We start from the raw sequence: 26,874 nt of genomic DNA, 5'->3' as shown, positions 1-26,874 counted from the left end.
TTTTGATAAGACGCTTGATTCTTGTGGACGACATATGGTGGGCATAATCAGAGTGACACGCGCCTGTGTTGTGACATAGGGGAAGTCACAGGCAATGCTACACGATGTTATCTGTTGAGAGTTAGAAGAATAATGATGCTGAAGGTCCTGAATATGGCAAGTTCGGTCCTTTCAAACAAATGCGTGTAGACCTGACGGACTTCAAACTCACACGCAGAGTACACGCGAATTACAGCCGTCCTCAACAGTGCCCCTTAGGTTGTGATGAATACATTACCCAACCAGAATGTTGGGCGTTGAGTCCTTTGGATCTTTATAGTCTTCTTCTTTATCTTCGCCTTTTCCAAATTACTTAGTGTCGGCACTACACCTGACTGAAGCCGAGTTTCGCGACTAGATGCCTTTCCTGACACCAATATTATATGGAGCAATGTAGGGTGTTGTTTGTAATGAAAGGTCCCGAACCAGAAACATTAGTCAGAGATGGCTTAAGTCCCCATCCCGGCCAGAAATCGAACCCAGGGCTCTCTAAACCGAAGGGCATTACACAGACCATTCAGCCATGGAGCTGGAATGCGTCTCTGTAGTATGAGCTGATTTATGATCGATGTTACGCAAGATTTATGAAGAACATGACCTATCCAGGGCAGAATTTTCAACTGTTGCTAACGAGGGAGGAGTCGAAAATTATCGTGTCGAGACCCGCCGATCGTTTTAACATGTTCCTTTTCTCTGATATTGCAGGTGTGGCAATAATATTATCAGCTTTAAATATATATTCAAAATTAAAGGGTCAAAGCTTCCTGCAGGCTCCTACAACACAATAAATATTTTTGGCAACAGGTTACCGCCCATGCTGATCGTAGGCATTTTATAGTATATGAATGAGTTAGTATAGCAACAGATTGTGCTACAGTGTGCGCGTATCTTTCACCAACAATATATATTGTCCGTTTAGACCGCGTTTTTCACTGAGATCTGGTCCGCGTTGTAATTTGCGGAAGGGTATAATTAATAAATCGCCCTATGGCTGTCTTCAGAAATCCCTCCGCAGATTTGTCAATTTCTGTATCATCATACACATGGGATCGTGAGAAAGATGTAGGCCTTAATTCCGTACTCTTAATTCAGTGTTCTTTCCCTCGAATCGATCAATCCATGCATAAGATGCGCAGAAATAGTCCTTTATATGCGGAAGTCCTTGGGAAATCATTTCCAGAGCCCACAGTCGCAAGCTTTCATGACTAACATTTCTCTTTCGCTTTGCCTACTGAAAACGAGAATAAACCTTATCATATATATATAAAATACTTTTTCTTCCAATTCGATTTTCCGCCTGCTTCCTCCGTATGTAAGTAGACATTGCGATGTAACCAAACAAAAGTGTCCGCTGCTTCTTACCACCTACGTTAATTCAGAACTTCTCAGCTGTTTTCCTTACAAATATTGCTGATAATGGCCTGTTTAGCTTTCCTTTTCGGACTAGGAATATAGCTGGAACTTACTTAGGCTACATGGGGACAAACTTGTTGCATCACTAAATTTCGGGGATTCATGTTGGAGTCTCGAACTCTGTTCTTCATCATCGCTTGTGGTATATTCATAGTTTGTGTACATTATATATTTATGGATTTATCTTATATATTTATCCACATTTAGATTCCACATGGTGTAAGAAGACCGCATGTCAGAAATGAGCTTCTTCTTTCCACTGCAGTATCCCAAAATCGAAATTGTAATCCTTGATGTTACCCAAGCATTGCAGCGCGACTGGACATCCTTACGGGAGAGCCATGCGAATGCATTTTCATATAATTTCAATATATAAAAGAACTCATCAATTTCAAAGTGTTTCTCCACTAAGTACTGTAAAAGGGATGCATGAGTAACCACTTCTTAAGCTTATTTCTGAATATACGGAATGGTAGTACTTTCAGATCTGATGACTGTTTATTTAATATATTTAACTGAACAATAAAATGGCTTGTATCCCTCTTTTGCAGCCCACAACGAGATACATGGACTTGGCTAAATATCCTGATTTTATGTTTATGTACATTACTACTGGGATTGATTTTATCGGTTTCTGCTCATACCTTAACAAGTGTATTTGAAATGTACACTGTTCAAAATAAGGAATTTTCTCATTTCTTTATATGTTCATACCTCCATCATACGCATATGTACGCTAATTGATTTACGTCGCACCGACACAGATAGGTCTTATGGCGACGATGGGACAGGGAAGGGCTAGGAGTGGGAAGGAAGCGGCCGTGGCCTTAATTAAGGTACAGCCCCAGCATTTGCCTGGTGTGAAAATGGGAAACCACGGAAAACCATTTTCAGGGCTGCCGACAGTGGGGTTCGAACCTACTATCTCCCGAATACTGGATACTGGCCGCAATTAAGCGACTGCAGCTATCGAGCTCGGTCGCGCATATGTACACACTGAAATGTAAACATACACGCAATGAAAATAAACCTTCTTCCTTACTGCAATTAAGAACTGAAATGAAAAACATTATTTGGACATCGACGTCTTTGCTCATTCTGTCATAAACAAAGGGTTGCAAAATGAATACATGGTAATTAAGCGTCTTAATAAATAGTGTACCGGGCGGTACACCTCCACGCCGCGAATTCAAATATTGCGCCAGTTGAAATCCCTCTACAGGAGGAAGGCTGAACTTTAACAATCTGTATTAAATCAAAAGTTTCTCGGAAGATGTCTCTACTGTAAATTTTGAAGTGTTCTCAACTATGTCTGTTTCGATTTGTATTTGTTTGCTCTGTAGTAAGAAGTGTGAACATTCTGTTCTAGATGGCACTACTTAAGAACTACAATTGTGCACCCTAGTGCGAAGTGAAGGACTTTTTTTTTGAAGAAATTTGGTATTCATAAGTTTGTTCTTTGTTAAATTTCTTTCAGTCATTGTTTGGGTTGGCAGTATAACCCTTCTCTTTCCGCCAGTTTTGAATTTGACCAATGGTTAATTTCTGTGATTAATTTTCCTCCAATCATAGCTTTCTTCCTCAGGTTTCCATGTGTAATTCCTTGTCTACCAATAAAGTTGAAGGGGTGTGTCTTTTTCATTCTTGAAAGGTCTCGAATTTTCCACGAGGGTATAAAAACTGCTGATTTTTTGGTCTCGAGGCCACTTCAGTAACATCTTTCGCAGTGTGTGAACATATATAGCAGGGGGCGGGAAGCGCCTCTTTCTCCAAGCAGCGGTTCATCTACAAGGTAATGGCCTGTTAACATCTTTATGTCTTGCTAGCTCAGCAGTTTTAACCCGCGGGGGAAGGTTCGAATCCTTTTTAATGTAAACCTTACTGCATTCATGTAAATTAGCCGCAAGTTGGGATAGAGAGTGCTTAACCCTCTCGAACTCCCCTTCATTTTGAATTTGAGGTGACTATGTTTTCGTAACCATTTTTCTCTTCCTTCTTAAAGTCTTAAACTTATTTGCCAACTAGTCACCTCCCTAGTATGGGATTAGCCCCTGTATAACTGACCGAGTGCCACCTAGGTTTTAAGAAGTTTCATGTAGGAGTGCAAGCTACGCCTCCAGTCAATTTGTTTTTTGGGCCATTTAATTAACCCAGTGTTTGTTTTCTTCATGTGAAGGCCCTGTAGATTGGGTACAAGATACCCCTGTTTCACGGTATGCGTGCCTTAAGGGCAGTTAGGAATAAAGGTTGTTTTAGCCTTTGACAGGCTGGTAAAATTGAGAGCGGGTCTGCTCTTTTCATCTTAACATTGTAATTAGGAGCAAGTGCTCCTTGTACGTAGGGGTTTTCTGCCCTGTAACTATTGTGGTGGTGAGCTGAGAGCTCATAAATTAATCTTGGGACTCTGTAAATTCTTAAATTGTTAACTTGCTACTTGGTACCTGTTACATCTTTGTTATTTGTTGTCAGTTGTTGATTTTGAAAAGAAAATATAACCTTTGTTAATGTTTTAAATTTAATTTCGTAAGTTGAGACCTATTCCCGCCCGCACCTTCTTTCACCACTAACTACCACGGATAACTCCGTAACAAATAGTATTGCAACCCCTCGCATCTATAACAGCCTCACGTCTTCTCATGCTTCTGACAAGGCGTCCAGTTGAGGCAGACATCCTCACTTTTCCAAAAGGGCGTCTTCAAGGGCTTATTGTGTTTGGGGTGGTGAATTTCTTCTTCGGATGTGTTGTTCCAGTTGAGACTCGTTCGACTGGATACAAGTAAGGACTTAAGACTGGCCAGTCCATTCGTTGCACGTGTTGCTCTTGCTGGATTCCCCGAACGATGTTAGAATAACGCGTTCTAACATTATCATACCTAAATACCGCGTTTCTCCAAGTTGCCTAACGTGAGGAATTACATGTTGCAGTGTGATCCCGTCAATGTACAATCGAGAAGTTAAGGATCCATTGAGAATGATCAAGATATCGGTTTTCATGTCGCAAGTTACACCTATTCCCACCTTAACAGATCCACTTCCATAAGCAACGGTAGATTGTACAGCAGTCGAGTGTAATCGCTCCCCACGTCTCCTCAAGACTCGCGGACGACCATCTAGACAATATAACAAAAAGCGGGCTTCATCTGAGAACAGCACAAGACGCCAGGCAATAAATAAATAAATAAATAAATAAATAAATAAATAAATAAATAAATAAATAAATAAATAAATAAATAAATAAATAAATAAATAAATAAATAAATAAATAAATCAGTGTTCTCCCTAGAACCTTTTTAATGACCCAGCCGTTTTTACAGACCGCCCGGGTAACCTAACCTAGATATGTGCTAGTTACATAATATTAATACATATCTGAGGCATTAGGTGCTCCGAATTAAGACGTAACTACTGTAAAACAGTTCATTTGAACAATAAGCCTTTATTATTGTCAGCATAATTGCATCAGAGTTTAAACGTTTAGCTTGGCTGTCACTTAGTGTCGTGCGCGAGCGGTGTCGGGATTAGCGTGGAATCGCATGCAATCACTCGATTGCGTGGAATGTCACAAACTCATTAGCATTTACCCCTGTGGGTGGGTGCGGTAGAATACCGACGAGGTTTCCCCAGCCTGTCATAAGAGGTGACTGAAAAGGGCCCCAGGGGCTCTTAACTTGGGAGCGTGGATTGTCGACGACGGGGCCCTTAACTGAGTCCTAGTATTGCTTCTACTTATTTGTGCCAGGCTCCTCACTTTCATATATCCTATCCGACCTTCCTCGTTCAACTCTTGTTCTTTTCAGATCACAACGGTATTAGGTCACGAGGCCTAGGGAGTCTTTCACTTTCACGCCCTGTGTGGCCCTCGTCTTTCTTTGGCCGATACCTTCATTTTAGGAATAGCCGTACGCCTTCCATCTTGTTCACTCTGATTAATGTTAATAGAGTGTGGTCGCCTACTTGTACTTCCTTTTTAAACAATAACCACCACCACCACCACCACCACCACCACCACCACCACCACCACCACACTCCAAAGCAAACGAATGGTAAGCCCCAGAGTTACAAGATTATGAACGAGCAGTAGAACTCTAGAAGTTCAAAATACTCTGTTATGTCTTGTTCGTTATAACGCTAAAATAGTTCAATTTTGCAGTCAATATTTACCTCCCCGATATTATTGTTAATGCCGTGAAGGGAAAACATTGGAATTTTATCATATTCATTTTTTACGTATTCCCCGCCCGGCTACTCGCTTCTGCCATCCGGATGGCTAACATTTCTGGGGAGAACACTGTGAAATGAAAAACCACACCCTGTTTCCAGTCATTCGACCGGGTCAGGAATGGAATGAATGAAGCCCCCATCTAGCGGCGAAGATATGAAATGTGCCGGCTGGCGAAGCCTGTCGCACCCCTCTGGGGCAATGATAAATGGCTGACAGATGAAATAAAATGTTAATGGAGAGTGTTGCTGGAATGAAAAATGACAGGAAAAAATGGAGTGCCCGGAGAAAAACCTGTCCCACCTCCACTTTGTCCAGCACAAATCTCACATGGAGTGACAGGGATTTTAACGACGGTATCCAGCGGTGAGAGGCCGGAGCGCTGCCACCTGAGCCACGGAGGCTACGGGGAGAACACTGTACATAAATAAATAAATAAATAAATAAATAAATAAATAAATAAATAAATAAATAAATAAATAAATAAATAAATAAATAAATAAACAAATAAATAAATAAATAAATAAATCATCATTGATCTGAATTTAGGACTGTCACTCAGGTGGCAGTCTCACCGCTGGATACCGTGGTTCAAATCCCGGTCACTCCACGTGAGATTTGTGCTGGAAAAAGCGGAGGCGGGAGAGGTTTTTTTCTCCGGGTACTCCGGTTTTCCCTGTCATCTTTCATTCCAGTAACACTCTCCATTATCATTTCATAGCATTTATCACTCAGTAATAAATCACCTTGGGGAGTGGAGACCCCATTGTAATAACAGCCTATATATGTTTCATTCATTACATCCCTGACCCGGTCAATGACTGGAAAACAGGTTGTAGGTTATCATGTTATCACTCAGGTGGCAGATTCCCAATCAGTTGTTTATCTATTATTTTCTTAAATGATTTCAAAAAATTTGAAATTTATGAAATATTTCCCCTCATTAATTATTCCAGTCCTTATTTCTCTTAATATAAATGTTTGCCCCAATCTGTCCTTTTGAATTCCTATTTTATCTTCATATTATGATCTTCCCTACGTTCAAAAGCTCGACTCAGGATTATTTGACTACTAATGTCATTCCACACCATATTTCCATCAGAACATACCGCTTAGTCGAGCAGCTCGTCTCCTTGCTCCCAAGTCTTCCAAAGTTTGCAGCATTTTTGTGACACTAATCTTTTGTCGGAAATCACTGAGAACAAATCGTGCTGCTTTCCTTTGAGCCTTTTCCAGTTCTCGTATCAAACAATCCTGGTGTGGGTCCCGTACGCCGGAAACACACTCAAATTGGGCCCTTTACAAGAGACTTTTACGTCCTTGCCTTTACCACGGACACTTCCAAATATCCTGATGACAATGGAGCCTTACAGTGTACTTAAGAACATCTGAAGTCAATAGTAAATGTATTTTTTGTCAGCGTATATATTCACTGGAGTCTGACAGGGAGCTTAATAAAAAGTGCCCTGCAGTACACAGTCATAGACGAAATCGATACAATATGTAATGCCCTTTTCTGGATAAGTAATTCTTCAGAAATCTGGCTGAAGCTTCCCACAGTAGAATCCTATTTTGAAGAATACTATGAAAGAATGAAAAATAGGCACTTAAAAATATGTATTGGGAACTTTATCTCGGATAGCTCCAAAGAGATACACTGCCCCGTAATAGTACACTTGAAATAAAATCCGTATGAGAATTCTAGTTCAAGTTTCGATCCAAATGTATTCATAATTATTTCACTGGTTTATTATCATGATTTAATTGATTTTTATTTAAATGAAATACCATGACTGAGTCTTTTTATCATCTACCGGGAGCTAATTTGCAGAGAACCATTTAACTGACATGTTTCCCTGCTTAGTACACTGAGCTCTTCGATTATTTTGGCCTCATTTAACTTTCTTACAATTTTTTTACATCGCACAGACACAGATAGGTCTTATGGCGACGATGGGATAGGAAAGGACTAGGAGTGGCAAGGAAGCGACCGTAGCCTTAATTAAGGTACATCCCCAGCATTTGCCTGGTGTAAAAATGGGAAAATGGGAAACACCGGGCGAGTTGGCCGTGCGCGTAGAGGCGCGCGGCTGTGAGCTTGCATCCGGGAGATAGTAGGTTCGAATCCCACTATCGGCAGCCCTGAAGATGGTTTTCCGTGGTTTCCCATTTTCACACCAGGCAAATGCTGGGGCTGTACCTTAATTAAGGCCACGGCCGCTTCCTTCCAACTCCTAGGCCTTTCCTGTCCCATCGTCGCCATAAGACCTATCTGTGTCGGTGCGACGTAAAGCAAATAGCAAAAAAAATAATGGGAAACAACGGAAAATCTTCAGGGCTGCTGGCAGTGGGGATCGAACCCACTATCCAAACCAGGCAGCCACAATTTCGACGGCCTCATTTCAAAACGTAGTATCATCTACATATATAACTCAACAGATATGAGGCCCTATGCTATAACGTAAGTCATGTAATTGTACAAAATAGAAAAGGGCATAAGACAGAGCCTTGTGGAACTCCATGTTGGATGCAAAATCGATCGAACTCTTCCCCCTTCAGTCGCGTGCTTCCGATTACACAGGTAGGAAAATATAGTGTTAAGATATCCATTCTTAACACCATGGTTATTCAATTTTGAAAATAACACTGAAAAGGACAGGCAACCAATTCTTTGCTAAAATCCCCTGAGCAACTATCTTATTTTCTAAAGCTGCAAGAGGGATCCCATTGCTTCAACAGATTATTCACCTTCGCGATATCCAAATTCGTTCTTGCGCAGAAGGCGATTAGATTCTAGTTGTGTCTTAAAATCCCGTACTCTAGAATCTTACCAAATATAGGAATAACTGAAACTACGCGGTAACTACGGAGATCATTTATAAGACCCCTTTTGAAAACAGGAGATACATTAGCATATATTTGGATACAGGGGGAAAACCCCAGTCTATAAACAGTAATTAATACTACGAGTGAGAGTTTTGCAAATATATGGAATTAGTCTTGAGGATATTATTTGACATACCTTTACTACAAGAATGGTTAAAATTGCTCACTATACACTTACCGTCGTTTTCTGTCACTATGCGCCATATAGTGCCCTCCTCAGGGACAAACATTTTGATGAGGTAGCTCAATGCAGCCTTTTCGGTTGATGGAATATTGTCGCAATTAATTGTTACAGATTGAATAAAGTAGTTATTGAATTCACCGGTTGTAATCTCATCTTCGAGCCTGCTACACTAAACACTCCCATTGCTCTCTTTGTCAGTTACGAGGTGGTTGGTTACCATGCTGCTTTTCTTTTACAACCTGCATTTTCAATGTAACATTTTATCATAGAAGTATGAAAACCTGCAACCTGTTGCCCAGTCATTGACCGGGCCAGGGTTGGAATGAATGAAGCCCCCATCTTGCGGCGAGGATAGGAATTGTGCCGGCTGCCGAGGCCCGTCGTACTCCTCTGGGGGCAATGGTTAATGACTGACAGATGAAATGAAATGATAATGGAGAGTGTTGCTGGAATGAAAGATGCCAGGGAAAACCGGAGTACTCGGAGAAAAACCTGTCCCGCCGCCGCTTTGTCCAGCACAAATCTCACATGGAGTGAGTGGGATTTAAACCATAGAACCCAGCGGTGAGAGGCCAAGGGGCTGCCGCCTGAGCCACGGAAACTTTTATCCTAGAAGTAAACCCTATAATTACTGTTGTGAGACTTAAGTAAATTCGGCAGACTATTTACTTTCTTTGTCCTATGGCTCACATCATGATTAATATTTTCACAAATACATATTTAAGGCCAGGGCGATTATTATTATTATTATTATTATTATTATTATTATTATTATTATTATTATTATTATTATTATTATTATTATTTAAGATGTGCATGTATCGATGCCAAATAAGGATCTAAAACGTATTATAATATTTCTCAAATAATTTTACACAGTTACGATCGATTTTCTATCAGAAAGGAAGTTTGGAGAGGGGGCGGGAGGCCAATGCCTTTAGAGCAAATTCTGGCAAGGAATTTATGTGCATATATATGGTCGCATCACTGAAACAAACACAATTAACATGAAGTGCGTTAGTAAACAGCGTCTGCGATAAGGGTGACAGTGATGTGGAAGAAGAGGGAGTCCGTTCCAATCAGACACAGGTACTGGGAGTGACATTACAGTCCCTGCAGTCCGGTGAGTAATAAATTACTTACATTCATACAATTACTTACACTTTTGATATAGGAACCCTAAGATACCGAAATATAATTCTAACCTTTGATGTGGATTCGAACAATTTGTTTCATTCAAATATCTCAAATGTATACAGTATATTCTGGTGGATTAAGATTTTTAAAATATATAGGACTTCACTGTTGCGCTTTTCGTTCTAATTTTGGTAAGTACATGTAAAATGTGTTACATGTCACCAGACCTCCAAGGTCCCCGATCGAAGGACGACAATTCTTGTCGCTTTGCCATGACTAGCACGGAAGGTGTTTACACTCACTCTCGAGATGTTAGATCACACCTGGTACAAGTCTGAGCATTTCCAAGACGTCATGGTACAGTGGCGCCACCGACTATTAACTTTAAAAACTTCTATACCCTGACTTTTCCATGTCATTGTATGTTAATACGGTCTGATAATTTGTGTTATTATAATGCCAGAAGTGTAACTCCAATTTCTTGGCAGTGAGATTAGGAAATATGCTGTGGAACTTGAAATATCTACTGCTTTAGCAGTTATCTTAAGAAAACTCTGGTGATAGTCACACAAGGATTCAGGACTTGAGAGAAACTATTTCCAAAACGTACGTGAGGAGGCATTTAAAATCTGTACCCTCTTGGACACCTTTCATACTAGTGGTATTGCGTGAAAATTTGTTCTGATTTAATTTGATTTGTTTATTTAACATCAACAGAGTTATTACTTCTCCAATTACAGGTGATACAATAAATTGAAATAATAGCAATACTAACAGCACTTAACACTACTGATAATAATAACTAAGTAATGTATACATAAGTGCATGTGTCTGGAACGCGTACTGTAGAATACGAATATCGACTTTTCTATTGTGTAATAACTGTGTTTGATTATTTACTCTAACATTGTGAAGTATTTAAAATTGGTGTAAACTATGCAGTTGCGATAAAATAGTCTGGTTCTGCGGAACGTTAACAATACACAAGGTGGAGACTTGAGGAACCAACAAATGAGTTTTCTTGTTTCATATTTCTTGGAGAATTCTTTCAACTTTTATTTTCATTTAGATCTGGAGGGAGGTTTAACCATTTATCGTTCCACATGCTGTTGACACGTGTTTAGTTCGACTCATTGGCTGAATGGTCAGCGTTGAGGGTCCCGGGTTCGATTCCCGGCCGGGTCGGGGATTTTAATCGCCTCTGATTAATTCTTCTAGCTCGGGGACTGGGTATTTGTGTTTGTCCCAACACTTTCCTCTTCATATTCACACAACTCACTACACTACCAACCACCACAGAAACACGCAATAGTGATTACATCCCTCCATATAGGGTTGGCGTCAGGAAGGGAATCCGGCCGTAAAACAGAGCCAAATCCACATGTGCTATAAAGTTCGCATCCGCGACCCCACAGGTGTGGTAAAAGCGATCGACAAAGAAGAAGACTGTTGACACGTGTTGCTCAAGATGTCCTCACCCACACTTCCTGATGAAAATGAAAATACACAGCCTGTTTCCAGTCATTTGACCCAGTCAGAAATGAATGAAACCCCCATCTAGCGGAGAGGATAGGAACTGTGTCGGCTGCTGAAGCCTGTCGCGCTCCTCTGGGGCAATGATTAATGACTGACAGATGGAATGAAATGAAATGATAGTGGAGAGTGTTGCTGGAATGAAAGATGACAGGAAAAACTTGAGTGCCCGAAAAAAAAAAAAACATGTCGCGCCTCCGCTTTGCCCAGCATAATCCTCACGTGGAGTGACCGGGATTTGAACCACGGAATCCAGCTGTGAGACGCCGGTGTGCTGCCGCTTGAGCCAGGGAGGCTTCCAGCTTCCTGATCATTTTCATAAAAATTTACCAACGATCTGTATTTAGGGCTGTCACCCAGGTGACAGATTCCCTATCAATCGTTTACCTAGTCTTATTTAAGCAATGTCCGGCTCCATGGCTAAATGGTTAGCGTGCTGGTCTTTGGTCACGGGGGGTCCCTGGTTCGATTTCCGGCAGGGTCGGGAATTTTAACCATCATTGGTTAATTTCGCTGGCACGGGGGCTGGGTGTATGTGTTGTCTTCATCATCATTTCATCCTCATCACGACGCGCAGGTCGCCTACGGAAGTCAAATCAAAAGACCTGCACCTGGCGAGCCGAACATGTCCTCGGACACTCCCGGCACTAAAAGCCATACGCCATTTCATTTCATTTAAGCAATTTCAAAGAATTTGGAAGAAAATGAACGTATCCTTTGGCAAATCACTTCAATCCTTATTTCGACACTCACTGCCATGAAAACAGTAACGTCACTCCGATATTCAGCTCCAGAGTGTTTAAGATAAAGTAAAGCAAATTATATTTTTCACGACTTACTGATAACCGATTGATTTTACATCTCCGAGTGAGAAGGTTTTTGAATCTCTCTATAAGGGAACAGCTGGTTTTTGTTGTTGTTGTTGTTGTTGTTGTTGTTGTATTTGAAAAGACTAACGGTTCTATAACTAACTGACACGGCTTTGGAGGTTTAATCAAAATGATTTAGCTACATTAATATCAATGCGCTGCTAGAGGAAAGGAAAATATACAATTATGTTTTCCGATGTATGCAGTTCTCTCTGAATTATTATATTAAGTACATTCTGATGACAAACTCCCCAAGATAAAATGTTCTGGTAGTAAACAAGTCAGGAAATCATAAGAATGATTGCACGAATAGGTTTGAAATTTGAGAAGTGTGTCACTGATCAGAAAATCTGAAGTGGTGATAATTGTTAAAAGGTAAAACCAATGGAATTATATGACCCAGTCTGAAGGAGACGTGATTTTGCTAAAATTAGATATGGTTAGTAGTGTGAATGAAACAGCCTCCGTGGCTCAGGCGGCAGCGCGTTGGCCACTCACCGCTGGATACCTTGATTCAAATCACGGTCACACCATGTGAGATTTGTGCTGGAGAAAGCGGAGGCGGGACAGGTTTTTCTCCGGGTACTCCGGTTTTCTCTGTCATCTTTCATTCCAGCAACACTTTCCACTATCATTTCATTTCATCTGTCAGTCATTAATCATTGCCCCAGAGGAGTGCGACAGGCCTCGCCAGCCGGCACAATTCCTATCCTCGCCGCAAGTTGGGGGCTTCATTCATCCCATCCCTGACTCGGTCATTGACTGGACAACAGGTTGTAGGTTTTCAGTATGAAAGAAGTGGGTTGGTGGCAAGAATAGAATTCATTGTCAAGTGACTACAGAATTATTAACATGAAATAAAGTAGGATGAATGTAGCCTAAAACCAAATAACTCCACGGCGTAAGAGTCCCCAAGGGCCACGGCCTACCAAGCGATTGCTGCTCAGCCCGAAGACCTATGGATTACGAGGTGTCGTGTGGTCAGCACAACGAATCCTCTCGGCCGTTATTCTTGGCTTTCTAGACCGGAACCGCAATATCACCGTCGGATAGCTCCTCAATTGTAATAACGTAGGCTAAGTGGACCTCGTATCAGCCCTCCGATCCGGGTAAAAATCCCTGACCTGGCCGGGAATCGAACCCGGGGCGTAAGAGTAAGAGGTAGGCACGCTACTCCTACACAATGGGGCCGACTGACTGACTGACTGACTCACTGACTGACTGACTGATTCATCATCGCCGAGCCAAAACTACTAGACATAATGAAATGAAATTTTGGGGATACATTTATATTAATATGTATGTGCTCGCTAAGGGAGGATTTTTCGATATTCCGTCGCTGTGAGGTTTAAAAGGGGGGTGAATTTTTAAAATGAGTGCTATATCTCAAAACTTTTAAAGTTTACAGATGTAAAAATTGGCATTTAGAATCTCCTTTAAAATTTAAGAAACACATATTTTTTTTTGTTTTCGGAAAATCCCAATAGAAGGGGTGAAAAGGGGTGAAAAATGGGTTGAATGCATTTAATGAGGTTACTTATATTTCAGAAACTGAAGATATTACAGACCTGAAAATTGGTATTGGGGATCTCCTTTAAAAATAAAGAAACACGTATTTTTTTGTTTTCGGAAAATCCAATTAATGGGATGGTGAAAATGGTAGTGAATTTTTTAAATGAGTTGTATCTATATCTGAAAACTTTAAACGTTTACAGAAGTAAAAATTGGCTTTTAGAATCTCCTTTAAAAATAAAGAATACGTATTTTTTTGTCTTCCGAAACTCCCAATAGGAGGGATGAAAAGGGGTGAAAAAGTGGTTGAATGCCTTTAATGAGGCTAATTACATTTCAGAAACTGAAGATATTACACAGCTGAAAATTGGTATTTGAGATCTCCTTTAAAAATAAAGAAGCAAGTATTTTTTGGTTTTTTTTTTGGAAAATCCAATTAATGTGGGTTAAACAGGAGTGACAAATTGCGGTTAATTTTTAGAACGATAATATCTACAGTATATCTCAGAAACGTAAAATGTTACAGACGTAAAAACTGATATTTGGAACATCCTGTAAAACTGGAGACTCCACTTAAGGGGAACTGAAAAGGGGGTGAAAATTTAAAATGAAAATTTTACAGTATATCTCAAAAACGTAACGTTTCAGAAGTAAAAATTGGTATTTTTTATCTCTATTAAAATAAAGAAACGTGCATTTTTAGTTTTCGGAAAACTACTTGGGTGGAGGGGTAAAATTACTGTACTGAAAATGGTGTTGAATTCTTTTAATTAGGACACTGATATCTCAAAACTGAAGATGTTACAGACGTGAAATTTGGTATTTGGAATCTGCTTTAAAAGTAAAGAAACACGTATTCTCGAAAATTCCAATGAAGGGGGGGATTTGAAAGATTTGAAAAATTAATTGAACTAATTTTATGCGGATACTTACATCTAATAAAAACTAAAGTTGTTACAGACATGAAAATTGGTATTTGGATCTCCTTTAAAGACAAAGAAAAACGCGCTTTGTGGGGGGGGGGCAACATCTTGGGGGCCGGGAATGAAAGGGAGTTGAATTCTTTTCATGAGGACACATATCTCAAAAACTGAAGATGTCAGAGTCGTGATAATTGGTATTTAGAAGATACTTTACTATTAAATAGACAAGTATTTTTTGCTGGAAAATTCAGTTAAGGGGAGGGGACGTGTAAAAGGAAATGAAAAAAGTTAATTATGTTTATGGGTATATTTATATCCCAAAACTGAAGGTAACAGACGTGAACATTGGTATTTGGAATCTCCTTTAAACATAAAGAAACACGCCTTCTTCTTTTTCAGGGTGGAGGGAGGGGGGGGGGGGTAAATCAACTTAACGGTGGGGTGAAAAAGGAAGTGAGGCCAATTGATTTTACTGTTCATAATGTACTTACAAGGAGCCTCCATGGCTCAGGCGGCAGCGCGCCGGCCTCTCACCGCTGGGTTCCGTGGTTCAAATCCCGGTCACTCCATGTGAGATTTGTGCTGGACAAAGCGGAGGCGGGACAGGTTTTTCTCCGGGTACTCCGGTTTTCCCTGTCATCATTCATTCCAGCAACACTCTCCAATATCATTTCATTCCATTTGTCATTAATCAATCATTTCCCCAGAAGAGTGCGACAGGCTTCGCCAGCCGGCACGATTCCTATCGTCGCCGCTACATGGGGGCTTCATTCATTCCATTCCTGACCAGGTCGAATGACTGGAAACAGGCTGTGGATTTTCAATGTACTTATTCTGATCATAAACCAATCATTTTTAATCTTTCCTGGGTTCGCTTTAAAGAGCCATCTTTTCCCTTGGACCACTTTCTTAGATTACAGTAGATTCTCCTGGCATATAAATAAAAATTTAAACACATTTGAAATGAACGATAGGAATGAGATTTTCCTTGCAATTGTTCACCTCTATAGTAAGGTCAGTAATGCACGGACGTATGTCATTCGTATCACCAGAAATCCCGCGCACTTGCCTGCGCGCGACAATGGTGCTGGTCACATTGTCAGCAATGACAATGGCAACAGATGTAATTTACCGACAAGTAGCGGTCTTGCATCTTGCTGTGCGGTCCATAATAACATTAATATTAATAATAATAAAAATAACAATAATAACGATAATAGTAATAATAATAATAATAATAGGCCTAATAATGTTTTGGACCGTCGTCAAAATGTGCGGACCGCGCTGGAAACGTGTCTTGGACGGGTAATGACTACGAATGCAGTCCGGACGCGGAATCAGTACCGCCAAGGCACCCAAGAAGACACCTCGCTGGATCTCCTTAATGATTTGATCCATATTAAAAATGCTTATAGGAAAAGATGGCAAGGATTTAGGGACCCAACTCACCGGGTGGAATACTTGGACCTAGCCCGGGAAGTACGAAATCGATTTCTGGAAAGAAAGATTTGAAAATGGGAGGAACGTTGCCGTAATTTCTCAGAAAACGGGTCAGATTGCGAATTTTGGCGCATTCTCTCACAAAACGAGTTTGATCACGAATTTTGGGGGATTATATTTAAAGTGTTAAGCATTCAATTATAAATTTCAGTATAATACCGTAGCGAAGGACGGGTATCTTGCTAGTAGTACATATGTTTCAACAAGTGCAACGGCAAGCAAAATATAAGACATTTAAGACATTTATTTATTTATTTATTTATTTATTTATTTATTTATTTATTTATTTATTTATTTATTTATTTATTTATTTATTTATTTATTTATTTATTTATTCAAGATCAGCAACAGCATAACGCCGAATTACAAAGATCCTAGCTATGTACAATAGATATGAATCTAAAATAAAAGATATATAAACATTTACAAAAGATACAAATGTACACAGTAAAAACTGTACAATCATATATAATACATATTTACATAAACAACGACATTAACGAAGAAAAATACATTTACAGTAAATACAGGAGCAGAACAGGAAAGAACAAGAAGGAAAATTAAGTTATATGAGAAATATCATGACAGAAGGAAGGAAACGTTACGAAGATGTCTAGGTTGTTGTTGATAGATAATGTATTAAACATTGCTGGAATACGTACATAAAGGGACCTTTGGATGAGAGAAACCCGGGAGTAAGGAATATGGAATAGGGTCTTAATTCTGGTACTACGGGATGGGACATGGAGGGGCAATAAGGAAGCTAAATCTGGAGACCTAAATAGACCATTAGCTGCTTTGTAAAGCAGCTTTAAGTCGGCTACTTTCCTCCGAGTAGAAAGAGTCTTGGGTTTCAGTTTCCCAAGCACTTGGATAGTGCTTAGGTTGCGAGATGCAGTGACCCTGGCTCTGACGATAGCACAGGAAAAAGATTGTACACGGTCAAGGTGGCTGAGGTTTGAAGAAGCAGAAATGGACCAAACTGGAGAGGCGTATTCAACAATAGGTAAGACTAGCGAATGTACCCGTGCTTCGCTACGGTATTCTACATTCTATTCGAATATCGAAGTAAATAGTGTACATGCAGTAAATAAGATTGTTTTAAAATTGCATGTCTCTTAGCGTTATCCGAGAAAGAGCATGGGGAGGTCCCCGTACGTTGTTTCCAATGTAAAGTGTTTTTTTTTTTTTGCTAGGGGCTTTACGTCGCACCGACACAGATAGGTCTTTTGGCGACGATGGGATAGGAAAGGCCTAGGAGTTGGAAGGAAGCGGCCGTGGCCTTGATTAAGGTACAGCCCCAGCATTTGCCTGGTGTGAAAATGGGAAACCACGGAAAACCATTTTCAGGGCTGCCGATAGTGGGATTCGAACCTACTATCTCCCGGATGCAAGCTCACAGCCGCGCGCCTCTACGCGCACGGCCAACTCACCCGGTGTAAAGTGTTTGTTACGGAATTGTGATATAACGGCAGGCTCACTTGCCTACTGCCATTCACAATCGAGTTGAGAAGTTTATATTATAATTGCAGGCCCCATTGCCTACTACGCGGACAGAATCGATTTGGGGAGTTTTCGTTAAAATGGCAGCCCCTTTCCTACTTCCAGACAGATTACAGTTGAGGAGTTTCTATTATAATGGTAAGCAATTACCCTACTATCACTCGAAATTGAGTTGTGCAGTTATCATTATAATGCCAGGCCCATTTTCCTACTGCCAGCCAGCTTACTGCCAGTCACACCAAGTTGGTGAGTTTCCATCAATATAGCAGGCCACTATGCCTAATGCCAGTCACATTTTAGATGAGGACATTTGTTTCTAATTGCGGGCACCCTTGCCTACTGCCAAACACAATCGGGTAGGGGAGTTTTAAACAAAACTGCATGCTCACTTGCCTTCTTCAAGTCAAATCGAGAAGGGAACTATTCATTACAATTGTAGGCGTTCCTTACTAATGACAGTTACACAGGAGTTGGAGAAGGAACCCTTTCCTACTGCCAGTCATTGTCGGTGTGGGGAGTACTGATTACAATATCAGACCCACCCTTTCTCGATCGCTAAAAATCGACATCAGTGAATATATATAGATCGACATACAAAAGTATATGCGTGTTTACAATATTGAAGACCTTCATTTACAGATAAACTGCTACTAAACGTACGTCATATCGAGAAAAGATCATACCATAAGACACGCCGGATTTAGTGGCCTAAATGGCTGGTCCTATGATATGTCATCTATCCTTGGGTCAGATTGAGTTAGAAACGTGGAACAGGGTAAAGGTTTTGTAAGATTATCTCACATTACATTACTTTTCGGATAATTATGTGACAGCTACATACATAGCATTTGGCTCACATATGCCTACTGGGTGGGACAATTTTCGTGAAGAGTATGATGATTCTGTATTTCATATAAGTAATTGAAAGTATGAATTATGCATGTGAAAATTCCAAATTGACTTAACATCGATTAATAGAGAAAAATCAAACGTAAAAGGGATACAGATACGGCAAAAAGTCATAAGACCAAGGTTGTAGATCATTCCAAATTGAACGGAGATTGTGTAATCCGTTATGTGATAGGAATTTCCGAAGGTGTTCACCATCATTAAAATTGCCTGCATATTTCGATATTCTTCGGGGATAAAAAGTTAAAAATTTAATGATCTAGGTTGTTTTCCGTTCGTTACAGGCTAAAACGTATAATTTTGTCAAATTTCAATTATCTTCTTTTTCTTCTGGCAGATTATGCCGCAATCTGGATTTTGGGCGAGGCGGGTAAAAATTAGGACTTTCTGGAAACTAAACCAAAAATTATGGACATGGTCATTATTACCCCTTAAACGGAAAGCTGTACGAAAATACCGCCAAAATAGTCAGTGTAGAGGCACACAGTCGTTACGATTTCATTTATATAGTTAAGGAATCTGCTCCATGTAAACCACCTTTTGGGCTATGTCCGCTGGACTTAACCTGCAAAACTGACCATTCATGTTATCTCCCTTATTAATCCTCCTGACGAAAAAATGCACATGAAAAGAAAGGTTTAGAGGTGGAATTCCATCACGTTTGTTCGATTTCCAGTCAGGTTGGTCTTGTTCTGTATATACTGTGGAAGAGTAAAATCACCATTTGTGTTCCCTATAAACCGCCAGTCGATTCCGGAACATGAAATGTTATTTACGTGTAAAACCTACCTTTGGACAGGTGGATGCTAAATATAAATTTTGGTTCGAATGTCTTCAGTAGTTTTCAAGTTGTAAGGAATACGCTTTACACGCACCCGCTCGTGAGTCAAGTCCGATGGGACCTGTACAGAAAAACGGTCCGTTAATTATATCTCCCTTATTAATCCTCGTATCGAAATGATGCACATGAGAAAAAAGATTTAGAAATTAATTTCTACCAAGGTAGGTAGATTTCCATTAAGTTTGGTTGTGTATATTTTGTGGAAGTGCAAAATCACTGTTTCGGTTTCGTATAAACCCCTAGTCAGTTCAGGGATTTAGAAACAATATTTGCCCTAAAACCTATCAAGGACAGGTGTATTCTAAATATGAGTCTTGGTGGAAATACATCCAGTAGTTTGTAGCACTCGCGTACATACGGCGTAATTAAGGAAGAAAATAATGCAGTTAAGAAAGTTGAAAGTAATAGAAAATGGGTTATAACTGAGGACAGCCGGATAACGACAAATATGTAAATGCCAAGTGAATATATTGGAATATCAAATGCCTCTCAATAAATTATGCTAGTGCGAGTTATGGATATAATAAAGCGGTAACAGAGAAGAAATTTAGGTCCAGTGATTCTTAGGTAAACAAATAATAAGAAGATGACTAATGGTGTTATTACTTAATCTATTCGAGGGCGGTTATAACATCCAACGATATTCCGCCAATATCCCGCAGATGGGCCGATTGACGCCTCTCTTGCCACCTACCCAAGGAACAGCCAGGAATTTAAAAGCATGATGAGGAAAATGGCAATACGTTACTTCCCTACTGGCATGCAGTCAGAGACGTTGCCATGGTAACCTGTAGGTTCGTTGTCAGTCTGTCGGTCACTAAATGGAGAGCATGATACCAGCAGAAAATTGTAAATTTTTCCGTCATGTGTAGAGTAAAGCAAATTATGAACATAACGAAAGTTATTTATAATGCAGAGACGTTTCACGTACGGTAAACGAAGTTTACAGAAAATCAATAGTATAAGAGAAAATGGAGGAAAACCATCCTGGTTTTCCTATAAACACCCCGTGTATTCAATGATTTTAAAATGATATGCATATCGATACCTTCCCGGGATGAGTATACTCTAAATATGAAGTTTGGCTGATATCTATCCAGCCGTTTCGACGTGATGGTGGAAAAATCATTCTGGTTTTCCTATAAACCCCCCGTCTATTCAAAGATTTTAAAATGATATGCATATCGAAACCTTCCTCGGGATGAGTATACTCTACATATGAAGTTTGGCTGAGATCTATCCCGCCGTTTCGACGTGATGGTTGAAAAACCATTATGGTTTTCCTATAAATCCCCCGTCTATTCAAAGATTTTAAAATGATATGCATATCGAAACCTTCCGCGGGATGAGTATACTCTAAATATGAAGTTTGGTTGAGATCTATCCAGCCGTTTCGATGTGATGGTGGAAAAACCATTCTGGTTTTCCTATAACACCCCATGTATTCAAAGATTTTAAAATGATATGCATATAGAAACCTTCCCCGGGATGAGTATACCCTAAATATGAAGTTTGGTTGAGATCTATCCAGCCGTTTCGACGTGATTGTGGAACAGACAAACAGACAAACAGACAGACAAACAGACAAACAGACAAACAAACAGACACGAAACGTAAAAAACACCGATTCGGTCTTGAGTTGACCTAAAACGGATAAATATCAGAAAAATTGGCAAAACAAAAGAAATTACAGACAGCGGACCCCCTACAATTTTATTTATATAGACTAGCGAATGTACCCGTGCTTCGCTACGGTATTCTACATTGTATTCGAATATGGACGTAAATAGTGTACTTGCAGTAAGTAATATTGTTTTAAAATTGCATGTCTCTTAGCGTTATCCGAGAAAGAGCATGGGGAGGTCCCCGTACGTTGTTTCCAATGTAAAAAGTTTGTTATGTATTTGTGATATAACGGCAGGCTCACTTGTCTACTGCCATTCACAATCGAGTTGGGAAGTTTACATTATAATTGCAGGCCCCATTGCCAACTACGCGGACAGAATCGATTTGGGGAGTATCGTTAAAATGGCAGCCCCCTTTCCTACTTCCAGACAGATTACAGTTGAGGAGTTTTTATTATAATGGCAGGCAATTACCCTACTATCACTCGAAGTTGAGTTGTGCAGTTATCATTATAATGCCAGGTCCATTTTCCTACTTCCAGCTACCTTACTGCCAGTCACACCAAGTTGGTGAGTTTCCATCAAAATAGCGGGCCACTATGCCTAATGCCAGTCACATTTTAGATGAGGACATTGCTTTATAATGGCGGGCACCCTTGCCTACTGCCAAACACAATCGGGTAGGGGAGTTATAAACAAAACTGCATGCTCACTTGCCTTCTGCAAGTCAAATCGAGAAGGGAACTATTCATTACAATTGTAGGCCTTCCGTACTAATGGCAGTTACACATGAGTTGGAGAAGGAACCCTTTCCTACTGCCAGTCAAAGTCGGTGTGGGGAGTACTGATTACAATATCAGACCCACCCTTTCTCGATAGCTAAAAATCGACATCAGTGAATATATATAGATCGACATACGAAAGTATATGCGTGTTTACAATATTGAAGACCTTCATTTACAGATTAACTGCTACTAAACGTACGTCATATCGACAAAGGATTATACCATAAGACACGCCGGATTTAGTGGCCTAAATGGCTGGTCCTATGATATGTCATCTATTCTTGGGTCAGATTGAGTTAGAAACATGGAACAGGGTATAGGTTTGGTAAGATTATCTCACATTAAATTACCTTTCGGATAATTATGTGACAGCTACATACATAGCATTTGGCTCACATATGCCTACTGGGTGGGCCAATTTTCGTGAAGAGTATGATGATTCTGTATTTCATATATGTAACTGAAAGTATGAATTATGCATGTGAAAATTCCAAATTGACTTAACATCGATTAATAGAGAAAAATCAAACGTAAATGGGATACAGATACGGCAAAAGTCAAAAACCAAGGTTGTAGATCATTCCAAATTGAACGGAGATTGTGCAATCCGTTATGTGATAGGAATTTCCGAAGATCTGCACCATCATTAAAATTGCCTGCATATTTCGATATTCTTCGGGGATAAAAAGTGAAAAATGTAATGATCTGGGATGTATTCCGTTCGTTACAGGCGAAAACGTATAATTTTGTCAAATTTCAATTATCTTCTTTTTCTTCTGGCAGATTATGCCGCAATCTGGATTTTGGGCGAGGCGGATAAAAATTAGGACTTTCAGGAAACTAAACCAAAAACTATGGAGATGATCATTATTACCCCTTATAACGGAATGCTGTACGAAAATTTCGCCAAAATAGTCAGTGTAGAGGCACACAGTCGTTACGATTTGATTTATATAGATAAGGAATCTGCTCCATCTAAAACACCTTTTGGGCTATGTCCGCTGGACTTAACCTGCAAAAGTGACCATTTATGAAAAATGCACATGAAGAAAAAGGTTTAGAGGTGGAATTCCATCACGTTTGGTCGATTTCCAGTTAGGTTGGTCTTGTTCTGTATATATTGTGGAAGAGTAAAATCACCATTTCGGTTCCCTATAAACCGCCAGTCCATTCCGGAACATGAAATGTTATTTACGTTTAAAACCTACCTTTGGACAGGTGGATGCTAAATATAAATTTTGGTTCGAATGTCTTCAGTAGTTTTCAAGTTGTAAGGAATACGCTTTACACGCACCCGCTCGTGGGTTAAGTCCGATGGGACTTATACAGAAAAACGGTCCGTTAATGATATCTCCCTTATTAATCCTCGTATCGAAATGATGCACATGAGAAAAAAGGTTTATAAATTAATTTCTACCAAGACAGGTAGATTTAAATTAACGTTGGTTGTGTATATTTTGTGGAAGTGCAAAATTACTGTTTCGGTTTCGTATAAACCCCCAGTCAGTTCAGGGATTTTGAAACAATATTTTCCCTAAAACCTATCAAGGACAGGTGTATTCTAAATATGAGTCTTGGTGGAAATACATCCAGTAGTTTGTAGCACTCGCGTACATACGGAAGAAAATAATACAGTTAAGAAAGTTGAAAGTAGTAGAAAATGGATTATAACTGAGGACAGCAGGATAACGACAAATATGTAAATGCCAAGTTAACGTATTGGAAAATCAAATCCCCTCAATAAATTATGCTAGTGTGTGTTATGGATATAATAAAGCGGTAACAGAGGAGAAATTTAGATCCAGTGATTCCTAGGTAAACAAATAATAAGAAGATGACTAATGGTGTTATTACCTAATCTCTTCGAGGGCGGTTATAACATCCAACGATATTCCACCAATATCCCGCAGATAGGCCGATTGACGCCTCTCTTGCCTTCTACCCGAGGAACAACCACGAATTTAAAAGCATGATGAGGAAAATGGTAATACGTTACTTCCCTGCTGGCATGCAGTCAGAGACGTTGCCATGGTAACCTGTAGGTTCGTTGTCAGTCTGTCGGTCACTCAATGCAGAGCATGATACCAGCGGAAAATTGTAAATTAAGGTAAATTATGAACATAACGAAAGTTGTTTATAATGAAGAGACGTTTCACGTACGGTAAACTAAGTTTACATAAAATCAATAGCATAAGAGAAAATGGAGGAAAACCATTCTGTTTTCCTGTAAACCCCCCGTCTATTCAAATATTTTAAAATAATATGCATACAGAAACCTTCCCCGGGAGGAGTATACTCTAAATATGAAGTTTAGTTGAGATCTATCCAGCCGTTTCGAAATGATGGTGGAAAAACCATTCAGGTTTTCCTATAAACTCCCCGTCTATTCAAAGATTTTAAAATGATATGCATATCAAATCCTTCCGCGGGATGAGTGTACTCTAAATATGATGTTTGGTTGTGATCTATCAAGCCGTTTCGACGTGATGGTGGAGAAACCATTCTGGTTTTCCTATAAACCCCCCGTGTATTCAAAGATTTTAAAATGATATGCATATCGAAACCTTCCCTGGGATGAGTATACTCTAAATATGTAATTTGGTTGAGATCTATCCAGCCGTTTCGACGTGATGGTGGAAAAACCATTCTGGTTTTCCTATAAACCCCCCGTGTAATCAAAGATTTTAAAACAATATGCATATCGAAACCTTCCCCGGGATGAGTATACTCTAAATGTGAAGTTTGGTTGAGATCTATCCAGCCGTTTCGACGTGATGGTGGAACAGATAAACAGACAAACAGACAGACAGACAAACAGACAAACAGACAAACAAACGGACACGAAACGTAAAAACCACCGATTCGGTCTTGAGTTGACCTAAAACGGATAAATATCTGAAAAATTGGCAAAACAAAAGAAATTACAGACAGCGGACCCCCTACAATTTTATTTATATAGATACAGGAAACGTACAATGCTCTGAGTGCGTTTACATCTGTGCTGTCAGAAAACCTGTAAATTAAACCAAGGAGTGACATAGCACGTGAGGTAACCCTGTTTATGTGCGAGTCAAACAACAATTTACTGTCAAATTGCACTCCTAAGTCTTTTTGATTGTCAACAAGAGCAATCGGTTGGTTCAGTAGGTGATATTCTTGTAGAAGAGGGTATTTACGAAGTGTGAACGAAATGGTGGAACACTTGGCGGGATGAGGTTTAAGACGCCATGTAGTACACCAACCTGACAGTGAATCAAGTGCATTTTGCAATTGGATTTTATCTGTAGGAGAATCGATCTGCTTGAAGATTTTACAATCATCTGCAAAGAGAAGAATTTCACATGAATGGTGGGAAACAGTATCGATAAGGTCATCAATAAACATGGCAAAAAAAAGTGGACTTACGACACTGCCCTGTGGGACACCAGAGAGGGTGGTGGTGGGAGAAGAACTGCATCCATCAAGGACCACGCGCTGTAGTCTTTCGCTCAGAAAGCTATTAATTAGAGCTAGAAATCTCCCATGCACGTTAAACCGTACAGAAAGTTTGTGTGCAAGAAGCGTGTGATCCATGGTATCGAAGGCCTTCGCGATGTCGATATAGCATACATCAAGTTGAGAGCCCGCGTGGATGGCAGATGTGGCATGATGGAGGAGGATAGCCAAGTTAGTTATGCAGGAACTTCCAGGAAGGAAACCATGCTGCTGAGGGGATATATATGGAATTGTAAACGCAAGCAAATGCTGGTGGATGATCCTTTCACAAATGATTGATAAAACAGGTAATATAGAGACCGGGCGATAATTTGCGATATCCGACCTCTGTCCATCTTTAAGAACGGGTGTGATATAAGCAAGTTTCCAGAAGCTCGGAAAGTAGCCGACTGAGAAGCACCGATTGAATATCATGCTAATAGGGTATGAAAGAATTGCTGCTGCATTCTTAAGGAAGATAGGACTGAGACCATCAGGACCAGTGGGTTTATTTTCTGACAAAGACGAAAGTAGGGAGTACACTTCAGATTCAGTGGTAGAAATATTACTGAGGCTATGGGAAGTAACAGGTTTGATTTTAGGATTTTAGGAAAAGCATACTGAATTGAACAAGCAGAAGGAACACAATTTACTATTTTATTTCATTGCTCACACTTCTAATTCTTATATATTTTATCCAAATGTATAGTTCAAAATGATAATTATGTTTAATTTTCATTGATTCAGTGCCTGTAATACGCCGCTTCCTTGTCTATCCCTTCCAGTCTTCCCCCCCCCCCCCCACAAGGCCTCCATTCAGCATAGCAGGTGAGGCCGCCTTGGCGTGGTCCTGGACCTCTTCCCTAGTTGTATTCACCCGGACCAAAGTCTTACGCTCCAGGACACTGTCCTTGAGGTGATAGAGGTGGAATACTCCGCTGTGTTCGAGGGCAAAACCAACCCTGGAGGGTAAAACGATTAAGAAATTCAGAAAGAAAGAAAAAAAGAAAAACAGGACAAACGTAAATATTATGCCATTATTTTGTGGCTGTCTAATAATATTTCAAATGATTGCCCGTTGTTTCCTGCGATTGTCCTTCTCGCGAGCATAGTTCGCTCGTCAACATAGTTGCAAGCGCTCTCCGCTCGGGGGAAACCCGATCGAGTCCAGGACCTTGGAACGAATACGAGCAAGTGAAAACCATACATTGCAGTGCTCTAGTGAGCGAATTAATGAATATATTACCGACAAAAAGATATAAATGAACTCAGTGTCGACCACAATCATTTAGGTGTACTTCAACATACGATGTTAAGACTGAAATAACATATAATCCAGTAAATCAAAGGAGCTCAAGTAGTGGGTAATCGGAGCTTTTGAAACTAAAAATTACTGTTGCCATTGATGCTTTCACGGCCCGTACTTATAGACATGATACTGTATAGGCTTTTGGGCTTACGCCGTGTCAAGAAAATACGGCGGAATTCTTCACCTTTCGCAGAGAACTGTGCTCTGCGTCAT

General features: G+C 40.0%; 1 protein-coding gene across 1 annotated transcript in view; it reads left to right on the top strand.

The window, feature by feature from the left end:
• Positions 1–9,772: 9,772 nt before the first annotated feature.
• The window catches only part of LOC136863100 (neurogenic differentiation factor 4), a 37,567-nt gene continuing 20,465 nt past the window's right edge, over positions 9,773–26,874 (top strand). Inside the window, exon 1 of the mRNA XM_067139435.2 lies at positions 9,773–9,864. The gene's annotated coding sequence lies outside the window, so the exon portion shown is untranslated. The remainder of the gene's footprint in view (positions 9,865–26,874) is intronic.

This window comes from Anabrus simplex, chromosome 2, assembly GCF_040414725.1.
Source record: "Anabrus simplex isolate iqAnaSimp1 chromosome 2, ASM4041472v1, whole genome shotgun sequence".
In the NCBI taxonomy this organism is placed as follows: Eukaryota; Metazoa; Arthropoda; class Insecta; order Orthoptera; family Tettigoniidae; genus Anabrus; species Anabrus simplex.
This window is presented reverse-complemented; position numbering and strand designations above follow the sequence as displayed.